General features: G+C 41.8%; 1 long non-coding RNA gene across 7 annotated transcripts in view; it reads left to right on the top strand.

Moving 5' to 3' along the window:
- LOC117493931 overlaps positions 1-20,329 on the top strand; it is a 21,030-nt gene extending 701 nt beyond the window's left edge. For 2 of the 7 annotated variants that reach the window (XR_004557034.1, XR_004557038.1), the window contains exons 2-4: positions 2,678-2,816; positions 18,888-18,997; positions 19,999-20,329. This is a non-coding gene — a long non-coding RNA (uncharacterized LOC117493931). Of the gene's footprint in view, positions 124-2,643; positions 2,817-18,887; positions 18,998-19,998 lie in introns of all 7 variants that reach the window. The other 5 variants (XR_004557036.1, XR_004557040.1, XR_004557037.1 and 2 more) reach the window with 4 other exon arrangements.
- The last annotated feature ends 116 nt before the right edge of the window (positions 20,330-20,445 follow it).

The following is a 20,445-nucleotide window of genomic DNA, read 5'->3' as shown; positions in this document are numbered from 1 at the left end:
TTACCCATAAATCATAGCTGCTTTTAAATTAACCGAGTTTTACCAGGTGTGCAGAGGGTCGCGAGGGAAACATCTTTCTGCACACACAGCTGGTAAGACGGAAGTGAAGACAACTTGTTGGAGGTATTTTTAACAGTTTTAAGAAAGAATCCAAACTGTGCGCAGAGTTTTTTTGCGCACAGTTTGTAGTTTGTATGCAGAGTGCAGCCTCTTGCGTAACTCCTGATGGTGTAACGTTACTCTGATGGTGTCACGTTACTCTGATGTGCCGCAGTGATGGTGCAGTAATCTCATTAATTACATCTGTGAGAGGCACACTGAAGCAGGGTTTAAATTATTTATTAGAAGGACAAGAGGTGCAAAACTTCTGCAAATAAACCTGGTGAAATGAGGCAAATTAAAGTTGCGTTAAAACAGTATTTAATTTAGCATTTATTGTAGGCAGATTAGCAACACGTGTGTCACTGCTATAAAAGAATCCAACACATTAACGACATGCTTTTAGTTGTGCAGCCCTGACGTAATGAGTGGATTATTAGGTGTTAAAAGTGTAAAACAAAAAAGACTTTTGTGTCTAAAATGAGCCGTTTCTCGAGGTGTTGCCATTAATCAATTATCTTTGCTGACTTTAATGAGCCTTGCTTCACTTTTTGTTTGATTTTAGGGTTGTCATTTGAGTTGTAGGCCTAGGGCAAACTTTTAAAGTCGTACTGAGTTTGAGTGACCTTGGAAAACCTTGAGTTACTTTTAGCATGTGTGCTCCTAGCATGGGAAGAGCATGTCTTGTAGACCAATCAGCAGCTGACGTCTCTGGTCGCAGTTTTCAAGGATTTTAAGGCAGATATTGAGAAAAATATGACTTATTTGTTGTAGTTTGAAACTCCTAGGGAAGTGTTTCTGTTTTAAAAGTTCTACTGAGTTGGACTAACCTTGGAAAACCTTGAGTTTACTTTTACAAAATGAGTTGCATTGGTGCTCCAAGCATGGGAAGAGCAGGTCTTGTAGGCCACTGTCTCACTCTTATATCAAATCCGTGAATGACAAATACTTTGAGTTGTGACATGACATGATGAGTGGGTTTATAGATCCGTGTTTGGACGTAAAAACACTGAGTTTCCAATGATTTTAAGGCAAAAATAGTGACTTTGTGTCTAGTTTAAGGAAGTCTTTCTAAGTTTGTCATCAACCAAATGTCTTTAGAAAGTTCTATTGAGTCATTATTAGTTTGATTATATACACACAAAACCTGAAGGAAAATGTGTAGTCCAAGTGATTGTTAGGCCAAACTTTTAAGGTCGTACTAAGTTTGACTGACCTTGGAAAACCTTGAGTTCACTTTTAGCAAATGAATCTCATTAGTGCTCAAAGTGTGGAAGAACATACACGGCAGATTAGCAGCTGATGTCTCACTCTGGTGATAACATCCAATCCTTAAATGAGAAATCTCCTTCTTCTGCAGAGTTGCAAAGGAGAGTCGATTCATGCATTGGTTTATTGACATGATGTGAACTTTAAACTGAGTCTTTCTGTGATTTTAAGGCAAAAATAGTGAAAAATATGACTTTTTTTGTAGTTTGAGACTCTTAAGGGAAAATGTTGTAAAATCTAATACATTTGAAATAATTGAGTTTACAAAGTTATTGCATTAGTGCTCGTTTTTGCACATAAAAACACTTTTAATTGAGTTTTCAATGATTTTAAGGCAAAAATTGTGAAAAATATGACTTTTTTTTTTATTTAGATTTAAAGTCCTACTTACTTTTTCTGACCTTGGAAAACCTTGAGTTTACTTTTAGCAAAGGAATTCGTAATTGTGTTAATACATTTTTGCGCAAAGCATTAAAGAATATGTTGCATTTTGCAGTTTATTTCTCTTTCTCATCAAAACAGTTGAATTTGTAAAAGACATTTCTATCGTTGTTCAGACCTGACATGGAACGTTGATTTATAGAAGAGTTTTGGACCTAAAAAACACTTTTAACAGTTTGTTTTAATGACTTTAAAGCAAACATAGTGAACATTTTGTGTACAGAAACTTCTCTGTAACTAAAATTAGATGTTTGTTTTAAACCAAATGTCTTGAGGGACGTTTTAATGAGCCTTGTTTCATTATGTTACACACAGGAAAAACCTTTGCCGCCTTCAGTTTGACTGACCTTGGAAAACCTTGAGTTTGTTCCTAAAATAACGTATTTCTCCACTCCTTATCCCCCTTTAATAAACAATAACATGCAATATGAATACAGATCATAAAAGCACGTATAAAATAACATATCTTTGACATTTTATCTCCTAAACCATGCAGCAGGTTAGCGCTCCCTGACCTTAAGAAGCATGGCTGCCATGTGCAGAAAGGAGGATGTCATTCTCTCAGCCGCCAGCAGGGGGCAGCACCTGCAGGACCCTCTCCATCACATGCACTTTAAAATGAATGAATGAGTTTGAAATAAAGCGTTCATTAAAAGCCCTGTTGAGGTTCTGGTCCAATCAGAAAGCCCCTTTTTGAGCACGATCCTCCCTTTTGTGCTTCAGTCTGGGTCACTGCCCCCCCCCCTCCCTTAATGTGTGTTTAAACGTGTCCCTCCCCCTCTGTGTGTGTCACATGTTAACTCCTCCCCCCCTCTCTCTCTCCTCTCTCTTCAGTAACTCGACCTCCTCTGCTCTCTCTCTCTCTCAGGGTGAGGACAGGATCAGAACCACCATCACAAAGAACCAGACCCAGAACCAGCAGAGATGTCAGACTGTGAGACCACCCCCGCCCTCGAGGCCCCCGTCCCCAGCGCCTGCGCCGCCATCAAGGCCGACCTGGACAAATGGTAGGGGACATTTTGCATGTCTTATAATGGGTGGAATTATGACTAAAAAGCAATGGGAAGAGGTCCAATGTTGGTCCAATTTTACTCCAATTTTAATGCTATTTTACTCCAATTTTACTCCAATTTTACACTAATCTTACTCCAAAATGTGGTCAAATATTACTCTATTCTTTGGTCAAATCTTTGGTGTAAATGTTAAGGTTTTGTATGTGCAGCGAACAGGTCATCATGACACCAAACCTAGAGGAGTTCGTCCAATTTTTGGTCCAAATTTGCTTAATTTCTCTCCTATTTTTGGTCAAGTTGTCCAAGTTCCTCTGACACTGACTCATCATGTGAGCAAATCTTATCCATTTTAATCCTGCTCATCCCTCTGAATATTCTGCACATTTCTCTAAAACACTACCTCTTTTTGAATCTGCACAGCCTTCCACTTTCAATTTGGGTATTTTGTCATATTTTTTATCTCTCTCTATAAATATTTCTGTATTTTCTAATAGTTGTATACCACTTCTACTCTTGCTCCTTTCCTACACCCTAACCCCTCTTGCTCCTTTCCTACACCCTAACCCCTCTTGCTTCATGTTTCATATTTGCAGAATCGTTGACTAAACTCGTAGCTAAACCCCGACAGTTTTCTAATCCCTCCCAAACAGTCTACGCTCAGAGCAGCATTCCCAAATACTCCCGTGTGATTTGACCTTGCTCCGGTCTAATGGCGTTTGATGTTTTTTGATGGCCCGATCCTAAAATGGCGTTGATGTTTTGGGCGATAATAACGAGTCGTAACTTTAACTGAACTGGACGTATTTTCGGGGGGTTTTGAACTCTCGGGGTCCCCCTCTTTAAGGGAGAGTGGTTTTGGGAGTAACGATGTGTGATGGCTGATTCTCAACCGTACGCATGGATGGAGGCTGGGAATCTGCCTGCGTCACTTTCATCTCTTTCTCCCAGAATGCATTGCGTTAGCACGACCCTGCTGTCTCAGTGGTCGACAGATCAGTGCTATTTTTGGGGATTGGTTGCATTTGATCAGAGATTTTGTGCAAAGACTTCCATTTAAAGATGTTTTTGTCACTAACTGAATATCTCAGTGAGGTTTTGATGAGTTTCAGTCTCTTTTATATACAGTAGAAAGCCTGCAGATCAATTAGGACTGAAGATACATCTTAATTTAGCAGTGCAAACTCCAAATCCAAATTTAAAGTGAGCAAGTTCCCAACGTTTGGTGCAGGAAGTCCTACAGAAAAAACAATAAATCAGTTTATTGATAATTGGTTTTAAAATATGGAATAATCAATCAATCAATCAATGTTTATTTATATAGCCCAATATCACAAATGTTACATGTGTCTCAGTGGACTTCACAGTTTGTACAGAATATCAGTATGACAATACGACACCCTCTGTCATTAGACCCTCTGTCCTTAGACCCTCTGTCCTTAGACCCTCTGTCCTTAGACCCTCACATCGTACAAGGAAACACTTCCAGAGAAACCCCACAGTTTAAAGGGGAACATGTGAGAAACCTCAGGGAGAGCAGCAGAGGAGGGATCCCTCTCCCAGGACGGACAGACGTGCAATAGATGCCGTGTGTAAATCGAAGAGATATTACATTTACAGCATAGGTAGACCAAATGTTTGGAAATGCATGTGTCTATAATAAGAAGATGAATCCACGAGGATGTCAACAATCCTGTGGGAGCCATCAGGGAAGTAGTATGATGAGAGTCAGGCAGGACCGCAGAGACAGGTTCAGCCACGACTCGAAGTCCAGGACTCAGATCAGGACTCAGGATAGAGGACTCAGGACCACAGCAAGAGGATCAGCCACGACTCAGGATCCCGGCGTAGATAGACACCAAAAATAATAATAATTCTTGTTCCCTTTTATTGGCCAAGTTGACCATGTATGCATTTATTCAGAGATGATGTTCTGTATATGCAAAGACTTCCATTTAAAGATGTTTTTGTCATGTATTGAATGTCTCTGGGAGGTTTTGATGAGTTTCACTATCTTTTTCTACATTTAACATACAGTAGGAAACCTGCAGGTCAATTAAAAGTGAATAGAAATGTTAATTTAGAAATGCAAACACATAACACTTCCAAATTAAAGTCAACAAGTACCCAACATTTTGTACAAAAAATAAAATCACGTTTATCGATAATTGGTTTTAAAATATGGAGTATCCAAATCCCATGTACTGTTTCCCATCAACAACTCAAATCAAAGTAACGGAATATCTTACAGACGGATCCCCTAAACGTGTGTTAATCACCAACTCATGGACTTTAGAGATTGTGTTGTGTGCAAAGACTTCCAATTAAATGTTTATTCTACATTTAACATACAGTAGGAAACCTGCAGATCAATTAAGGGTGAAAATAATAGTTAGGAGTGCAAACACGTAACACTTCCATATTAAAGTCAACAAGTACCAAACATTTTGTGCAGAAATTCCTAAGTTAAAGTGAACGTTTTTCAAATATGGAATATCCAAATCCCAAGTACTGTTTCAACAACCCGAGTGACAGATGACCTAAAACTTGTGTTAATCACCAACTCTGATTGGCCAAGAAATATGTATTTTATAGAATAACAGACGTCAATGGTTTTTGGTTAATGATTTAAAAAGGAATATTTGGGGTTAAAATCAATTGTTTTGCAATCTCTACGTGACATTTCTTTTACATTTTTGGTATTATTATTGTATCCCCATATACCTGCCTTTGATGACTTCTTACCTTGAGACTTCTAATATTTTACTTATTTATCCGGCAGTGTCTCAGTCAGTAGGGGCTTGGACTGTGAGCCGTAGGGTCGCCGGTTCAAGTCCCCGACCAGACCTAAATATGGAGTGTGGACTTCTACTTGGAGAGGTCCCAGTTCACCTCCTGCCCTGCCGTGGTGCCCTTGAGCAAGGCACCGGACATCCCCCTTCCCCCCTCACTCCCATTGCGCCCCGGGCGCTGTACAATAGTGCTAGACTCCTGGTTCTAGACTCCTGGTGCTAGACTCCTGGTGCTAGACTCCTGGTGCTAGACTCCTGGTGCTAGACTCCTGGTTCTAGACTCCTGGTGCTAGACTCCTGGTGCTAGACTCCTGGTGCTAGACTCCCGGTTCTAGACTCCTGGTGCTAGACTCCTGGTTCTAGACTCCTGGTTCTAGACTCCCGGTTCTAGACTCCCGGCTCTAGACTCCCGGCTCTAGACTCCCGGCGCTAGACTCCCGGTACTAGGATGGGTTAAATGCAGAGAACACATTTCACTGTGTGCTGTGTGCTCTGCATGTGAGACATTAAAGAGGGGTTTCATTCCTCCAATTCTATTCTAAAGTGTTTTTGTTATTTTGAGTCCTTTTTTTTTTTAAAGCGACGATTGGAAAAACTCTCAGGAGGGCTGTTTTCGTATGCTGTCGCTCCTCCAACTTCAACTAAATTGGTTTTCTTGTACCTTAACTATAATAAGTTTAATAATAAAACATGATTTTAGCTTCAACCCCATTACCAGGGTCACTGCTCTGGGGCTCTGATCTGAGGCTCATGAAGGGATCATTAGTTATTGTGCTTTTGTGTGTAACTCTTTAGGTGGAAGCTGTTGGGTGTTGATAAGTGTTTGTTGGGTGTGAAGTCTTCAGATAACACGGCATGTTAAGTCTCGTTGGGTTTAAGGCGTGGATATTTGGCGAATCATCAACAGTTTTATAAGTTTCCCACGTGTGAGATATTTATTGGGTCTCAGGGAACATTTGGATTGCTTCATGGTCTCCTGACAGACGAGGTATTGATAACTGGAGCAAGGCCAGTTTATCTATAGAGCACTTTTCAACACAAGGCAATTCAAAGTGCTTTACAAAAATGAAAGGCATTAAGAAACATTAAAAAGCAAAGATAATAAAACATGAATAACGGGTACATGAATAAAAGTGACAGTGCAGTTTGAGATGCGAATAGTTCAATTAAAAGCAGAAAGAAAAGTCTTCAGCCTGGATTTAAAAGTAGTTTCTGGGAGTTTGTTCCCGCGGTGCCTGGGAAGGGCACGAAACATCATCAGAGACTCTTCCCACCCCAACCATACACTGTTTATCCCCCTACGTGGCGCCCGCTCTGGGACACGCTACCGCAGCCTCCCGGGTAGAACCAACAGGACTACGCACAGCTTCTTCAGACTGCTGACAATGAACCCCACGCTGTCCCATACTGCCTATAGTTGTTATCGTGTGCTGAAGCGCAATTATCCTGGTACATTACTGTTGTATATACAGTACTGTATTTATTATTATTTGTGTATTTATTCTTAGTTATAAATTTCCCATCTATTTACCTTTTATTTTTGTATCATTTATTTTGTACATACTTCTGATAATTGTTTATATAACTGACTTGTTTTGCACTCTGGTTAGACCCTCCTTCATTTCGTTACACTGTGCTTGCATTTTGTAATGACAATAAAGTAATCTAATATTTGACCAGATTCTCCCACTCCTCGACCCCTAGTCTTCCCGTGAAATTATAATTCTTTAGACACTTTTCTAACCTTTTTATATTCCTTTCATCCATTTTCTCAACACATTTTCTCCTGTTTTTCTGTTACCCGAACCCATCTTTGACCTTTAAACCACTTTTCCTTTCAACTCCCAGTATTAGGATATTTAAACATGTTTTTAGCTGCTGATTTTCTTTTACTGCCGTCTTTACTGGGAGTTCTGGCCGAGGTCTCATAGGAGTAGATTCATACGTTGGTTTGTCGACAGGATGTGTACTTTTAAACGGGGAGGCTGTGGCGCAGTGGTTAGTGCGTTGGTGTTCGGATCAGGGGGCACAGGTTCAAACCCCGCTGCAGTCAGCATGCCGTTGTGTCCCTGAGACACTTCACCCCAAACTGCTCCTGTGGGGATTGTCCACAGTATTGAGTATGTAAGTCTACAAGTAACATGTAATGTAATGTAAACGGAATCTTTCAATGATTTGAAGGCAAAAAATATGACTTTTTTTTTTTTAAGTTTGAGACTCTCAAGGAAAGTGTTTTTTCTCACTAAGTCTGACTGACCTTGGAAAAACTTGAATTTACTTTTACAAAATGAATTGCATAAGTGCTCCAAGCATGGGAAAAGTACTTATTGTAGGCAGATGTCTCACGGTTATAAAAAATATGGATTTCTACATCAATTTTTTTAGTTCAAAAGTCAAGTTGTTTTTTTTAGCAAATTTCTCTCACATTAAAAATGTTGCTTTATCTGTGATAATCTCTGACGAGGTTTTGATAACTGGCATCTTTACTGGGAGTTCTGGTCAGGGTCTCTCTCTATAGCAGTGTTAGCGCTGGGTTCAATGGCTTCACGGTGATAAAGTGTTCCCAGCGATCAGCAGAACATGACCCCGTGACCTTGAAGGGGGGGAAAGTCAGATTGTAGTAGCGTTAGCATTATCATACGGGGCCTTAAGCCACCAGTGTTAAACTGCAACTCCCAGAATGCACTTAGAGTTGATGCTTTTTCCTTTTGATCTTTGTCCAGGGAAGTCTTTTATACGACTTTTTTCAAATACGCATGTTTAGTTTGTGAGCTAGATGCATTTCCACTGGAGCTAACCAGCTTTCCTTGATAGTCTTTGTGACCAGTGGTGAATTTTGAAGGTGTTTTTTAACCCATTTTCCCATTTCTTATCAAATTCTTCCAGTTTTGAGCCAGATAGCTGCACAGGAAGTTGCGCATTGTCAATGTACAACTAAAACTTCCTGTGTCTTCTTCTACTGTTCCCTTTAGTGTCTTCTTCTGTTGATTTATTTGCCGTCCAGCTCACTGTCCTTCTATTGCTTAATGTGTTATGTTGGTTGTTGCCAGAATTCAACAGTGGATGCCTTATTATTTAGGATTAGTGACTTACAGTCTGAATGGCTGGTGTGATTTTAAAGTGGACCTATCATGCTATATTTGAATAATATAGTGTAGGACCATACCTATATAAGGCATATTTATACTTTTTTTTTTTCAAAATACCAAACAGATCATGCATTTTAGCCATGCCTCATTTTGCTCAATTTGACATTTTTTAGCCCTGTTTCTGCAAGGGCAGATTCAGTGAGAACAGCACCATCTACTGGCCTGGCATATGTACTACAGCGTCTCCAGCGCTTTGGAACGGCAATGGCCGTGGCTGTCTCCTCCTGATTGGTGGAGTTGGCCCAATAGCCGTAGCGCCACCGTCCTGACGTCAGGACAGTGTTCAAATCTGGATCAGTTTTTATCAGATCCGTTGCAGCCCCTTTTTTAGAGATTTGGGTATGGAGGAAAATAGAGAGGGTTGTGTTTTCTGACACTTGGTGAGTTCCCTGGAACACCGGGGACACATATTCATGTAGAAAAGACGTACAAAAGTGCATTTTGCATGATAGGTCCCCTTTAACCATGTTCCCAATGTTTCTTCATGTACTGGTATATTCAAAGGTATTTTTCAAACCTTTTTCCCATTTCTTATTAAATTGGTACAGTATTGAGCGCCAACACTGCAGGGGCAATCAACTAAAATGGCTTGTGTTTGTTTAAAGTGAACAACAACATTTTGGAAAGGACCCGACCCATGCTAATTTTACAGGGATAGTGCACATTAATAAACATTTCTGCAAATGCGCCAAAGTTAGCCAAGAATCCATTTGGCCACCGATGTTGTATCTCACCCTAAAACCACATTTAATGCAAAATAACAAGTAAAAACATGCAACACAGAGGCTGATATTACTGATCCACCCACTTGTGACTTCGTTATTAGGCGCCAGGGGACATTTCTATTGGCTCATCGTGATGGCCCGATAAACATTTATCTGATGGGTGATTGAGTTATTGATGACTCGAGCTGCAGACGTTGTTCAGTCATGGTTCAGTTTTATATTTTTACTGCATCCTTTACTGGTCATGGTCTCTCTCTATAGGCAAGGCACGTTTATTTATATAGCATCTTTCAACACAAGGTAATTCAAAGTGCATTATAGACATCTATAGTATAGTTTGAATGGGACTCTACCATGCTGTCATTGACCTCTGCTTGAGGCCACAGTTCTGCACACTAAAGGGTTAACACTTTGACATTTACTACGTCTACTTAAGGAGAAAGTGAATTTAAATTACACCGTCTCTGACCCCCGCCCTGCACGGAGTATCTGGAGCTGAATGGAGACGCAGATCTTAACGCTGTAAATGAAACATGGCTGGCTGTGTGTAATGAGAGCCGCTCTGTATTTATAGATGTGTGTACGAGGAGTCAGACTGTATGTTCAGGATAACATGATCTGTTCCTTCATCACGTTACTCTGCGCCTGACACACCATGGATGTATAATAAGAACTGGATACGTGCTGTAGTTCCTTTATAGCCCAACGTTAGCCACCTTTAGCTTAGCGGTGGTGACGTGAAGTCATGTGACCGTGCTGTAGTTCCTTTATAGCCCAACGTTAGCCACCTTTAGCTTAGCGGTGGTGACGTGAAGTCATGTGACCGTGCTGTAGTTCCTTTATAGCCCAACATTAGCCGCCTTTAGCTTAGCGGTGGTGATGTGAAGTCATGTGACCGTGCTGTAGTTCCTTTATAGCCCAACATTAGCCGCCTTTAGCTTAGCAGTGGTGACGTGAAGTCATGTGACCTTGCTGTAGTTCCTTTATAGCCCAACATTAGCCGCCTTTAGCTTAGCGGTGGTGACGTGAAGTCATGTGACCTTGCTGTAGTTCCTTTATAGCCCAACATTAGCCTCCTTTAGCTTAGCGGTGGTGATGTGAAGTCATGTGACCGTGCTGTAGTTCCTTTATAGCCCAACATTAGCCTCCTTTAGCTTAGCGGTGGTGACGTGAAGTCATGTGACCTTGCTGTAGTTCCTTTATAGCCCAACATTAGCCGCCTTTAGCTTAGCGGTGGTGAAGTCATGTGACCTTGCTGTAGTTCCTTTATAGCCCAACATTAGCCGCCTTTAGCTTAGCGGTGGTGACGTAAAGTCATGTGACCGCAATGTAGTTCCTTTATAGCCCAACGTTAGCCACCTTTAGCTTAGCGGTGGTGACGTGAAGTCATGTGACCTTGCTGTAGTTCCTTTATAGCCCAACAATAGCCGCCTTTAGCTTAGCGGTGGTGACGTGAAGTCATGTGACCTTGCTGTAGTTCCTTTATAGCCCAACATTAGCCTCCTTTAGCTTAGCGGTGGTGATGTGAAGTCATGTGACCGTGCTGTAGTTCCTTTATAGCCCAACATTAGCCTCCTTTAGCTTAGCGGTGGTGACGTGAAGTCATGTGACCTTGCTGTAGTTCCTTTATAGCCCAACATTAGCTGCCTTTAGCTTAGCGGTGGTGAAGTCATGTGACCTTGCTGTAGTTCCTTTATAGCCCAACATTAGCCGCCTTTAGCTTAGCGGTGGTGACGTAAAGTCATGTGACCGCAATGTAGTTCCTTTATAGCCCAACGTTAGCCACCTTTAGCTTAGCGGTGGTGACGTGAAGTCATGTGACCGTGCTGTAGTTCCTTTATAGCCCAACATTAGCCACCTTTAGCTTAGCGGTGGTGACGTGAAGTCATGTGACCGTGCTGTAGTTCCTTTATAGCCCAACATTAGCCACCTTTAGCTTAGCGGTGGTGACGTGAAGTCATGTGACCGTGCTGTAGTTCCTTTATAGCCCAACATTAGCCGCCTTTAGCTTAGCGGTGGTGAAGTCATGTGACCGTGCTGTAGTTCCTTTATAGTCACAGATTACCCATCATGCCTTGCTGTCAGAGCAGAAGTACCCGTATGTAGCTCATAGAGCGCAGTTGAGTTTACCATTAAGCCCCGCCTCCTATCATTAAGCCCCGCCCCCGATCTCCTGCTCTCAGCTCAGTAGAATGAATTGAGAGAGAAAATAAATTCAGCTTTTAGTGGATTTTACAACTTTAAGGACATAATGATTATACTAAGAGCTATACAAGTGTTCATACTGGGTAGGTTTATTAGTTTTTAAAATAATTATCCGCTGATTTACAGTCAATGGGGAAAAAGCCTTTCTGGGGCTTGGTTCACCCGGACAGCATGGAGGCGGCCATGTTGTAGTTAAATCCCTCCATGAAGCATCTCTTGTACTCGGGTCAGATCGGATCTCTTCCCCCTCTGTCTCAAAGAGTTTTATCTGATTCATAAAAAGGGATGATTATTTGTTGGTACACTAATAGCAGCGGTAGCTCTGACTTTGTCAAGGTCACGGTAGCAAAGTCACACAGAGGTGAAGCAACATGTTACAAGCATGGGGAGAAATTAAGGCACGACATGTTGTACAGTACTTAATCTATTTTATAGCTTTTACATCAGTCATTTAACACTTTGAATGCCTTCACTTGTGCTTACGCCTTTTCTTTGGACAAATAAGTATTTCTTTTAAAGATTGGACCAAATGTTTCTTAAACTTTAATAACTTTAAGTTAAGTGTATTTTTTGTTTATTGAAAATCAACTCATTTGAATTACACATATTGGATGGATGCATAAACCTGGAATGTTGTTTCAAGATGGCAACAATAATTTTTTTATGAATTTAACTACTTTTACAAAAGAGTGGAAATAGGTTTTGTATTTCTTTTAAATCAGAAAACAAGTAACTTTTCAAAATATGACGTTTTTTTTCATCTCTCCTCGTAGATACTTGTTTGCAGGCTCAGGCTAATTAATAATCAACACACAAACACACAGAGTTCTATAATGCCCGTGTGCTGACATGCAGCTCAGTATGTTCGTGGCTAATAATTACCATACATAGTATTTTGCTTACTACTTGTACTTTGAGACTCTTTCGTAAGAACACACAGCGCCTAACCCCCTCCTCTCACACACACACACACAACCCCCTCCTCACACACACACACACACACACACACAACCCCCTCCTCTCACACACACACACACACACACACACAACCCCCTCCTCTCACACACACACACACCCTCCCTCTGACTGCCTGCAGCTGTATGTGACAGACATGTATATTCTCGTCAGTGGAAACAGTGCCGGTTGCATTCTTGGAATTCAGTTACTCTGCAGAAGTCGGTAATCCCAGTGCTTTGCTGTAGTTTTTAGCAACAATGTGCCCCCCCCCCCCCCCCCCCCCCAAAATCTATATATGCTGAACTTTGAAAAACCCAGAAATATTTTTGATACCAGTTTCCAGTTCTGCAGGAATGTCCAGAATACTGAAAGACTTATGGACTCTTTAAATACTTTTGAACCTGCTTTTCAAGTTGCATCAGTGTTGAGATCCTTATCTGCACGGAAATGATGTTTCAAGTACTTTTATTTTAAGATAAAAAGTACTTTATTGATCCCAATTTGAGATGTTTGTTTCAGCAGCATAAATAACAGAATAATAGAATTGGGATGAAACCCTCCCTAATCGTCACAAATGCAGAGCACACGGCACACAGTGAAATGTGGCCTCTGCTTTTAACCCATCCTAGCACCAGGAGTCTAGCACCAGGAGCAGTGGGCAGCTATTGTACAGAGCACGGGGAGCAATGGGAGTGAAGGGGGTTGTCCGGTGCCTTGCTCAAGGGCACCACGGCAGGGCAGGAGGTGAACTGGAACCTCTCCAAGTAGCAGTCCACACTCCATATTTAGGTCTGGTCGGGGACTTGAACCGACGACCCTACGGCTCACAGTCCAAGCCCCTACTGACTGAGACCCTGCCGGACCTGTTTCTCTGCATTTGACCCATCCTAGTGTTAGGAGCAGTGGGCTGCCATTAGGGCTGTGCAATTAATCGTATTTTAATCGCAATTACGATTTTGGCCTGCCACAATTACGAAAACAACATAATCGAATAAAACAATTATTTAGCTTTGCTAGGTTGTGACTGCACTGCAACATATTTGATCTAATTTATTTTTGATCTAATTTATTTGTATTTATCATATTTATATATGATTAGTAGCTTGTGGAAGTGCACTCCCAAATATTTGTTGATCTTGTTTATTGGTATTTATTATTTTGATATTATTTATTTAAAGTTTTTCAGTTGAATTATACGTTCAGGGTAATCAACAGTAAGATACAGTACTGTTCAAATTATTATTTGTATTTGTTTTAAAGTTCAATAAATGGATGTTTTCAAAGTCAATGAATAATCGTATTTAATAATCGTGATATCAATTATTGACCAAAATAATCGTGATTATGATTTTTGCCATAATCGCACAGCCCTAGCTGCCATTATGAACGGCACCCGGGGAGCAGTGTAGGGAACGGTGCCTTGCTCAGGGACACCTCGGTAGCACTTGGTCTTTCCGGGACTTGAACTGGTGACCTTCCAGTTGCCAAGCCAACTCCCTATGGACTTCGCCACCACCGCCTCAAGGCATTGCATAAGAGTAGAAATAAACAATTTAAACATCTCAAAATGGAAATTAAACGGCATTAAAAAGAAGAAAATATATCGGACGAATAAAACACTATAGAATATATTTTATAGCCAATTTCAGTTAAAAACAAGGTCACAATTCAGGAAACGGGTTAACAAATCTTTTCATTTTCTGCAGTCGAGCAAATATTGAGTACGGTTGGCTTCTCTCTCTGACTTCAATTAACTTGTATTTCTTTATTTTAAATGGAGCAACTGCCACGCAACCTAATTCCCCCAGGATAAATGTAGGATTCTGAGCAGAGCAGAGTAGACCCTCTCGAGTTAAATCTGAGGGGAAATGAGACTATTAATACTGGAAGAACAGATAAAATGCATTCCTATTACATTATATAAACGGAGGAAGGGTCACATGTTGGCATTTCTTTATTCCACTGTCCTGAAGTCCACAGGAAAGCTTTATTAAGATGTCTTACGATACGGCCACTCCTTAATCACATGATCTCTTGGCTCATATTTGGCCCACATCCTCAGTCTGTTGCATTATGTATGTTTGTCTCCGAGGACGCTCTGAATAATTCACATTCATTTCCTGATTGTGTCCGAGGAAGAACGTCCAATCTGCCTTTAGTGGACATCATTTAGATCTGAGGTCATGTGACCGTGCTGTAGTTCCTTTATAGCCCAACATTAGCCACCTTTAGCTTAGCGGTGGTGACGTGAAGTCATGTGACCGTGCTGTAGTTCCTTTATAGCCCAACATTAGCCTCCTTTAGCTTAGCGGTGGTGACGTAAAGTCATGTGACCGTGCTGTAGTTCCTTTATAGCCCAACATTAGCCACCTTTAGCTTAGCGGTGGTGACGTGAAGTCATGTGACCGTGCTGTAGTTCCTTTATAGCCCAACATTAGCCTCCTTTAGCTTAGCGGTGGTGACGTGAAGTCATGTGACCGTGCTGTAGTTCCTTTGTAGCACAACATTAGCCACCTTTAGCTTAGCGGTGGTGACATGAAGTCATGTGACCGTTCTGTAGTTCCTTTGTAGCACAACATTAGCCACCTTTAGCTTAGCGGTGGTGATGTGAAGTCATGTGACCGTTCTGTAGTTCCTTTATAGCCCAACATTAGCCTCCTTTAGCTTAGCGGTGGTGAAGTCATGTGACCGTGCTGTAGTTCCTTTATAGCCCAACATTAGCCTCCTTTAGCTTAGCGGTGGTGAAGTCATGTGACCGTGCTGTAGTTCCTTTATAGCCCAACATTAGCCTCCTTTAGCTTAGCGGTGGTGATGTGAAGTAGGGCTGCTCAATTAATCGCGATTACGATTATGGCTTGCAACGATTACGAAAACAACGTAATCGAAATAAAACGAATTTTTTTTTATTATTATTACTTTCTTTCTTTTTTTAATACATTTTTTTTTTCAGCTGAATTATACTTACAGTTCAGGGTAATCAACTGTTCAAATTTATTTTCTCCAATAAATTGATGTTTTCAAAGTAAATGGATAATCGTTTTTAATAATCGTGATATCAATTATTGACCCAAATAATCGAGATTATGATTTTTGCCATAATCGAGCAGCCCTAACATGAAGTTATGTGACCGTGCTGTAGTTCCTTTATAGCCCAACATTAGCTTCTTACTTCAGAACTCATAAAGTGATGTTAGTATGTAGAGATTATTCTGCTAAACTAAATGTTTTTTTGACTGAGAGATCATTGTTTGACTTTGCCCAATGACCTCTTAACGTGACTTTGCTGAGTCGTTATTTCTCTGAAGGATTGCGTAATGGCTGCAGTGGTCTTTCATTACTTCCCCCCCCCCCCCTCACTATGTACATGTGACCTCCCTGCATTCAGGCCTTCTATAAAGCCCCTGTTTGCACTTCCTCTGGATGTAGAATCAGAGAATCTGCAGCAAAACCAATTAAAAGTGTTCATTATATTGCATGCTTTTATTTTGAAAAGGTACAGCCCACGCATTCAGCTTTACATAATATCTGCTGATTAGAATCTGATCTGTGGATGTAATTCCTCTCGGGATGGAGGTACATACGTCTGTGTGTCTCTCTGTGTTTGTGTGTGTGTGTGTGTGTGTGTGTGTGTGTGTGTGTGGCTGGATTATCTGAACACACACCCTCGGGGTTAGACTCTCGGATGTTGGGTCATCGATGCAGCGTGTCAAATACTGACCGGTAGAAATGCATGCACACACACGCACACACATGCACACACATGCACACACACACACACATGCACACACACACACACACACACACGCTCACACACACACACTCGGCTGCAGAGTGATAATCTGCTGCAGCCAGCTGTGTGTTACATCACAACGTTATAAAGAGATAAAGACGCAGAGATGTGACCCTGTGGAGCAGACGACATTAAAATATAATATTGTTGTCGTTGTTGTTGTTATTATATAATGATATGATATTTCTACTGCTTTGTGTTTAAAAGATCACATAAGGCTGGACAAATTACATAATAAAGTTATATAATGACTGAAGTGATGTCTTCGCTTCTGGCGTTGCATTGTGGGAAATGTAGTTGTCAGCATTTGGAGTGAAAGATGATCACTCTTTCCTGTTGCTGCGTCTCAAAGCTCCAACGAAATAAAGATCATGTCTTTATTTTATGTTCAAAAATCACCCAAATTCTGTCTTAAAACTCGAAAGCTGGAATTGTGGACATTTAAAGATGCTAACGGGATTTCTTTTAATAGGAGGATATTTAGTGTGTTGGGAGTTAGAGGGTCTGTATCCATGAAGCCCCTCCTCTAACCCTCTGTCGTCTCGTCTCTGCAACCTCTCTCTTACAGATGGTTGCATCACAATGCCCTCTCTCTCCCCCCCTCTCTCTCGCTCACTCTCTCTCGCCCCCTCTCACTCTCTCGCCCCCTCTCTCTCTCTCTCGCCCCCTCTCTCTCTCTCGCCCTCTCTCTCTCTTGCCCCCTCTCACTCTCTCTCTCTCACTCTCTTTCTCTCTCCCTCTCTCTCTCTCTCACTCTGTCTGTGTCTCACTTTTATCTAATCCTTCAGTGTTTCCATCCAAGTCAGCCGTTGCATATTTAATATTTGGGGAGATTTCTAATAGATATGTTGTCACTTTTTAAAGGGGTTGTGAAGGAGTTGCATCCTGGCAGTTATTGTCAATGTGCACTCTTTAAGGCGAGCAAAAGTCTGCAAATACGTAACAAATATTCATATAAACATGAGAGACTAAAGTAAAAATGTGCACTGAATGGATGAAATAAAATGACTCAGATTCTCCCACATTTGTCCGTCCGGTCAGCTCAGGAAACAGAACATATAAAACGGTTATATAGTTTGACTCCGCAAAACTACGTTCCTCTTCCAGTTGCTATCTGTCACTCCCTCAGAGTCACTCCTTGAGAGTCACTCCCTCAGAGTCACTCCTTGAGAGTCACTCCCTCAGAGTCACTCCTTGAGAGTCACTCCCTGAGAGTCACTCCTCAGAGTCACTCCTCAGTCACAGAGTCACTCCTCAGAGTCACTCCCTGAGAGTCACTCCTCAGAGTCACTCCTCAGAGTCACTCCTCAGTCACAGAGTCACTCCACAGAGTCACTCCCTGAGAGTCACTCCTCAGAGTCACTCCTCAGTCACAGAGTCACTCCACAGAGTCACTCCCTGAGAGTCACTCCCTCAGAGTCACTCCTCAGAGTCACTCCTCAGAGTCACTCCTCAGTCACAGAGTCACTCCACAGAGTCACTCCACAGAGTCACTCCTCAGAGTCACTCCTCAGAGTCACTCCTCAGAGTCACTCCCTGAGAGTCACTCCTCAGAGTCACTCCTCAGTCACAGAGTCACTCCTCAGAGTCACTCCCTGAGAGTCACTCCTCAGAGTCACTCCTCAGAGTCACTCCTCAGAGTCACTCCTCAGAGTCACTCCTCAGAGTCACTCCTCAGAGTCAATCCCTGAGAGTCACTCCCTGAGAGTCACTCCCTGAGAGTCACTCCCTGAGAGTCACTCCCTGAGAGTCACACCCTGAGAGTCACACCCTGAGAGTCACACCCTGAGAGTCACTCCCTCAGAGTCACTCCCTCAGAGTCACTCCCTCAGAGTCACTCCCTCAGAGTCACTCCCTCAGAGTCACTCCTCAGAGTCACTCCTCAGAGTCACTCCTCAGAGTCACTCCCTGAGAGTCACTCCCTGAGAGTCACTCCCTCAGAGTCACTCCCTGAGAGTCACTCCTCAGAGTCACACCCTCAGAGTCACACCCTCAGAGTCACTCCCTGAGAGTCACTCCCTGAGAGTCACTCCCTGAGAGTCACTCCCTCAGAGTCACTCCTCAGAGTCACTCCCTCAGAGTCACTCCCTCAGAGTCACTCCTCAGAGTCACTCCTCAGAGTCACTCCTCAGAGTCACTCCCTCAGAGTCACTCCCTCAGAGTCACTCCTCAGTCACAGAGTCACTCCTCAGTGTCACTCCACAGAGTCACTCCTCAGAGTCACTCCTCAGAGTCACTCCTCAGTCACAGAGTCACTCCACAGAGTCACTCCTCAGACTCACTCCTCATAGTCACTCCTCAGACTCACTCCTCAGACTCACTCCTCAGACTCACTCCTCAGACTCACTCCTCAGACTCACTCCTCAGAGTATCACGGCGTGTTTTAAGGAAACTGCTCTGCTTCAAAATGCCTTTCCTTCTTCCTCTAACGTCTCTCTCTCTCTCCTCAGCGTTGCAGAGAAAGGAGCTGAAGGCTGCAAAGATCTGATGGAGGCGTTCGCTGCCTGCGTAAAAAGCAGCGCTGAGGCGTCATGAGGTGGAGACGCCCCCCCCCCCCGATGTGAGAACATGAGAAACTCACTCATTCATTCATTCATTCATACTTAGTCCAGCAGTTATCTGCACCTTTACCAGCTTTGAGAACACTTTCATGATCAATCATTATAAAACATATCATATATATTATTCTGAAATGGACCAATCTGCACAATGACTACTTTTACTGTCGCTACTTTCACTATATTTTGATGAGAATACTTTTCTACTTTTACTTGAGGAACATTTTGAATGTAGGACTTTTACTGTAACAGAGTATTCCTACACTCTGGTACTTCTACTTTTACTCAAGTACAAGATCTGAGTACTTCTACTTTTACTCAAGTACAAGACCTGAGTACTTCTACTTTTACTCAAGTACAAGACCGGAGTACTTCTACTTTTACTCAAGTACAAGATCTGAGTACTTCTACTTTTACTAAAAGATCTGAGTACTTCTACTTTTACTAAAAGATCTGAGTACTTCTACTTTTACTCAAATACAAGATCTGAGTACTTCTACTTTTACTCAAGTACAAGACCGGAGTACTTCTACTTTTACTCAAGTACAAGATCTGAGTACTTCTACTTTTACTCAAGTACAAGATCTGAGTACTTCTACTTTTACTCAGGTACAAGATCTGAGTACTTCTCCCTTCTCTGTCACTAATCATTCTGTATTATGCAAAGTATATATTGTTTCAAAATATCCAATCTGCATAATGAGTACTTTAATTAATCGGAGTAGAAGAAAACCAACTGATTCATTAATGAAAGTGAAAAGGAATGTTTATCTGCTCTGTGCTTTGGATCAGATCCAAATGTAATGAGCTCTTCATCAGCTTGTGCTATATCAGTGTTCCCTGAGTCATCAAATGGAAACGTTTCAACAAAGACCTCAAACATATATATATTTTATCTATCTCTATCTCTCTACTCCTTTCCACAATGCGCTAGAAAAAATAGAGTAAAATGTGTGGAATAAATACTTATTATTATTATAATGAACAGCTCTTTTCCTCTCAGGTCCTCTGCACTGAGTCCTCCAGTTCCCAGCATTCCCTTCTGCACACTGGACTGAAAGATGAAAACGATGAAGACTGTGATGAAGATGGTGACCTCGAGATGATTTGGGCTGAATTTGGGAAATGGTGGCAGTAACAAAAGTGTCCTCCTCTCTTTCCCCCCTGTTTTAGGCTTATCTAATGTCCCTCAGTCTTATTCCCCCGTTCCTCCCTGTGCCGTTGACATGCATCAACCTGTAGTCCAGAGCGCTGAGCTGTAATATACATTGTCGACTCGTGATGAATACTTATAAATGGAAATAAAAGTATCAAATAATTGGTATAAAAACGTTTTGGTTGTTTTGTTTTACTGTAGAGAGGTGCAGTGTTTCTGTGTTGGTCCCTGAAGGCAGCATCTCCTCGTCCAATGAGATTCCTCCATGTGATTTTGTCAGAAAATAATCTCAAC

Source organism: Trematomus bernacchii, unplaced genomic scaffold, assembly GCF_902827165.1.
Source record: "Trematomus bernacchii unplaced genomic scaffold, fTreBer1.1, whole genome shotgun sequence".
NCBI classification, from domain to species: Eukaryota; Metazoa; Chordata; class Actinopteri; order Perciformes; family Nototheniidae; genus Trematomus; species Trematomus bernacchii.
The sequence above is the reverse complement of the archived record's forward strand: the minus strand, read 5'-3'. Positions and strand labels throughout refer to the sequence as shown.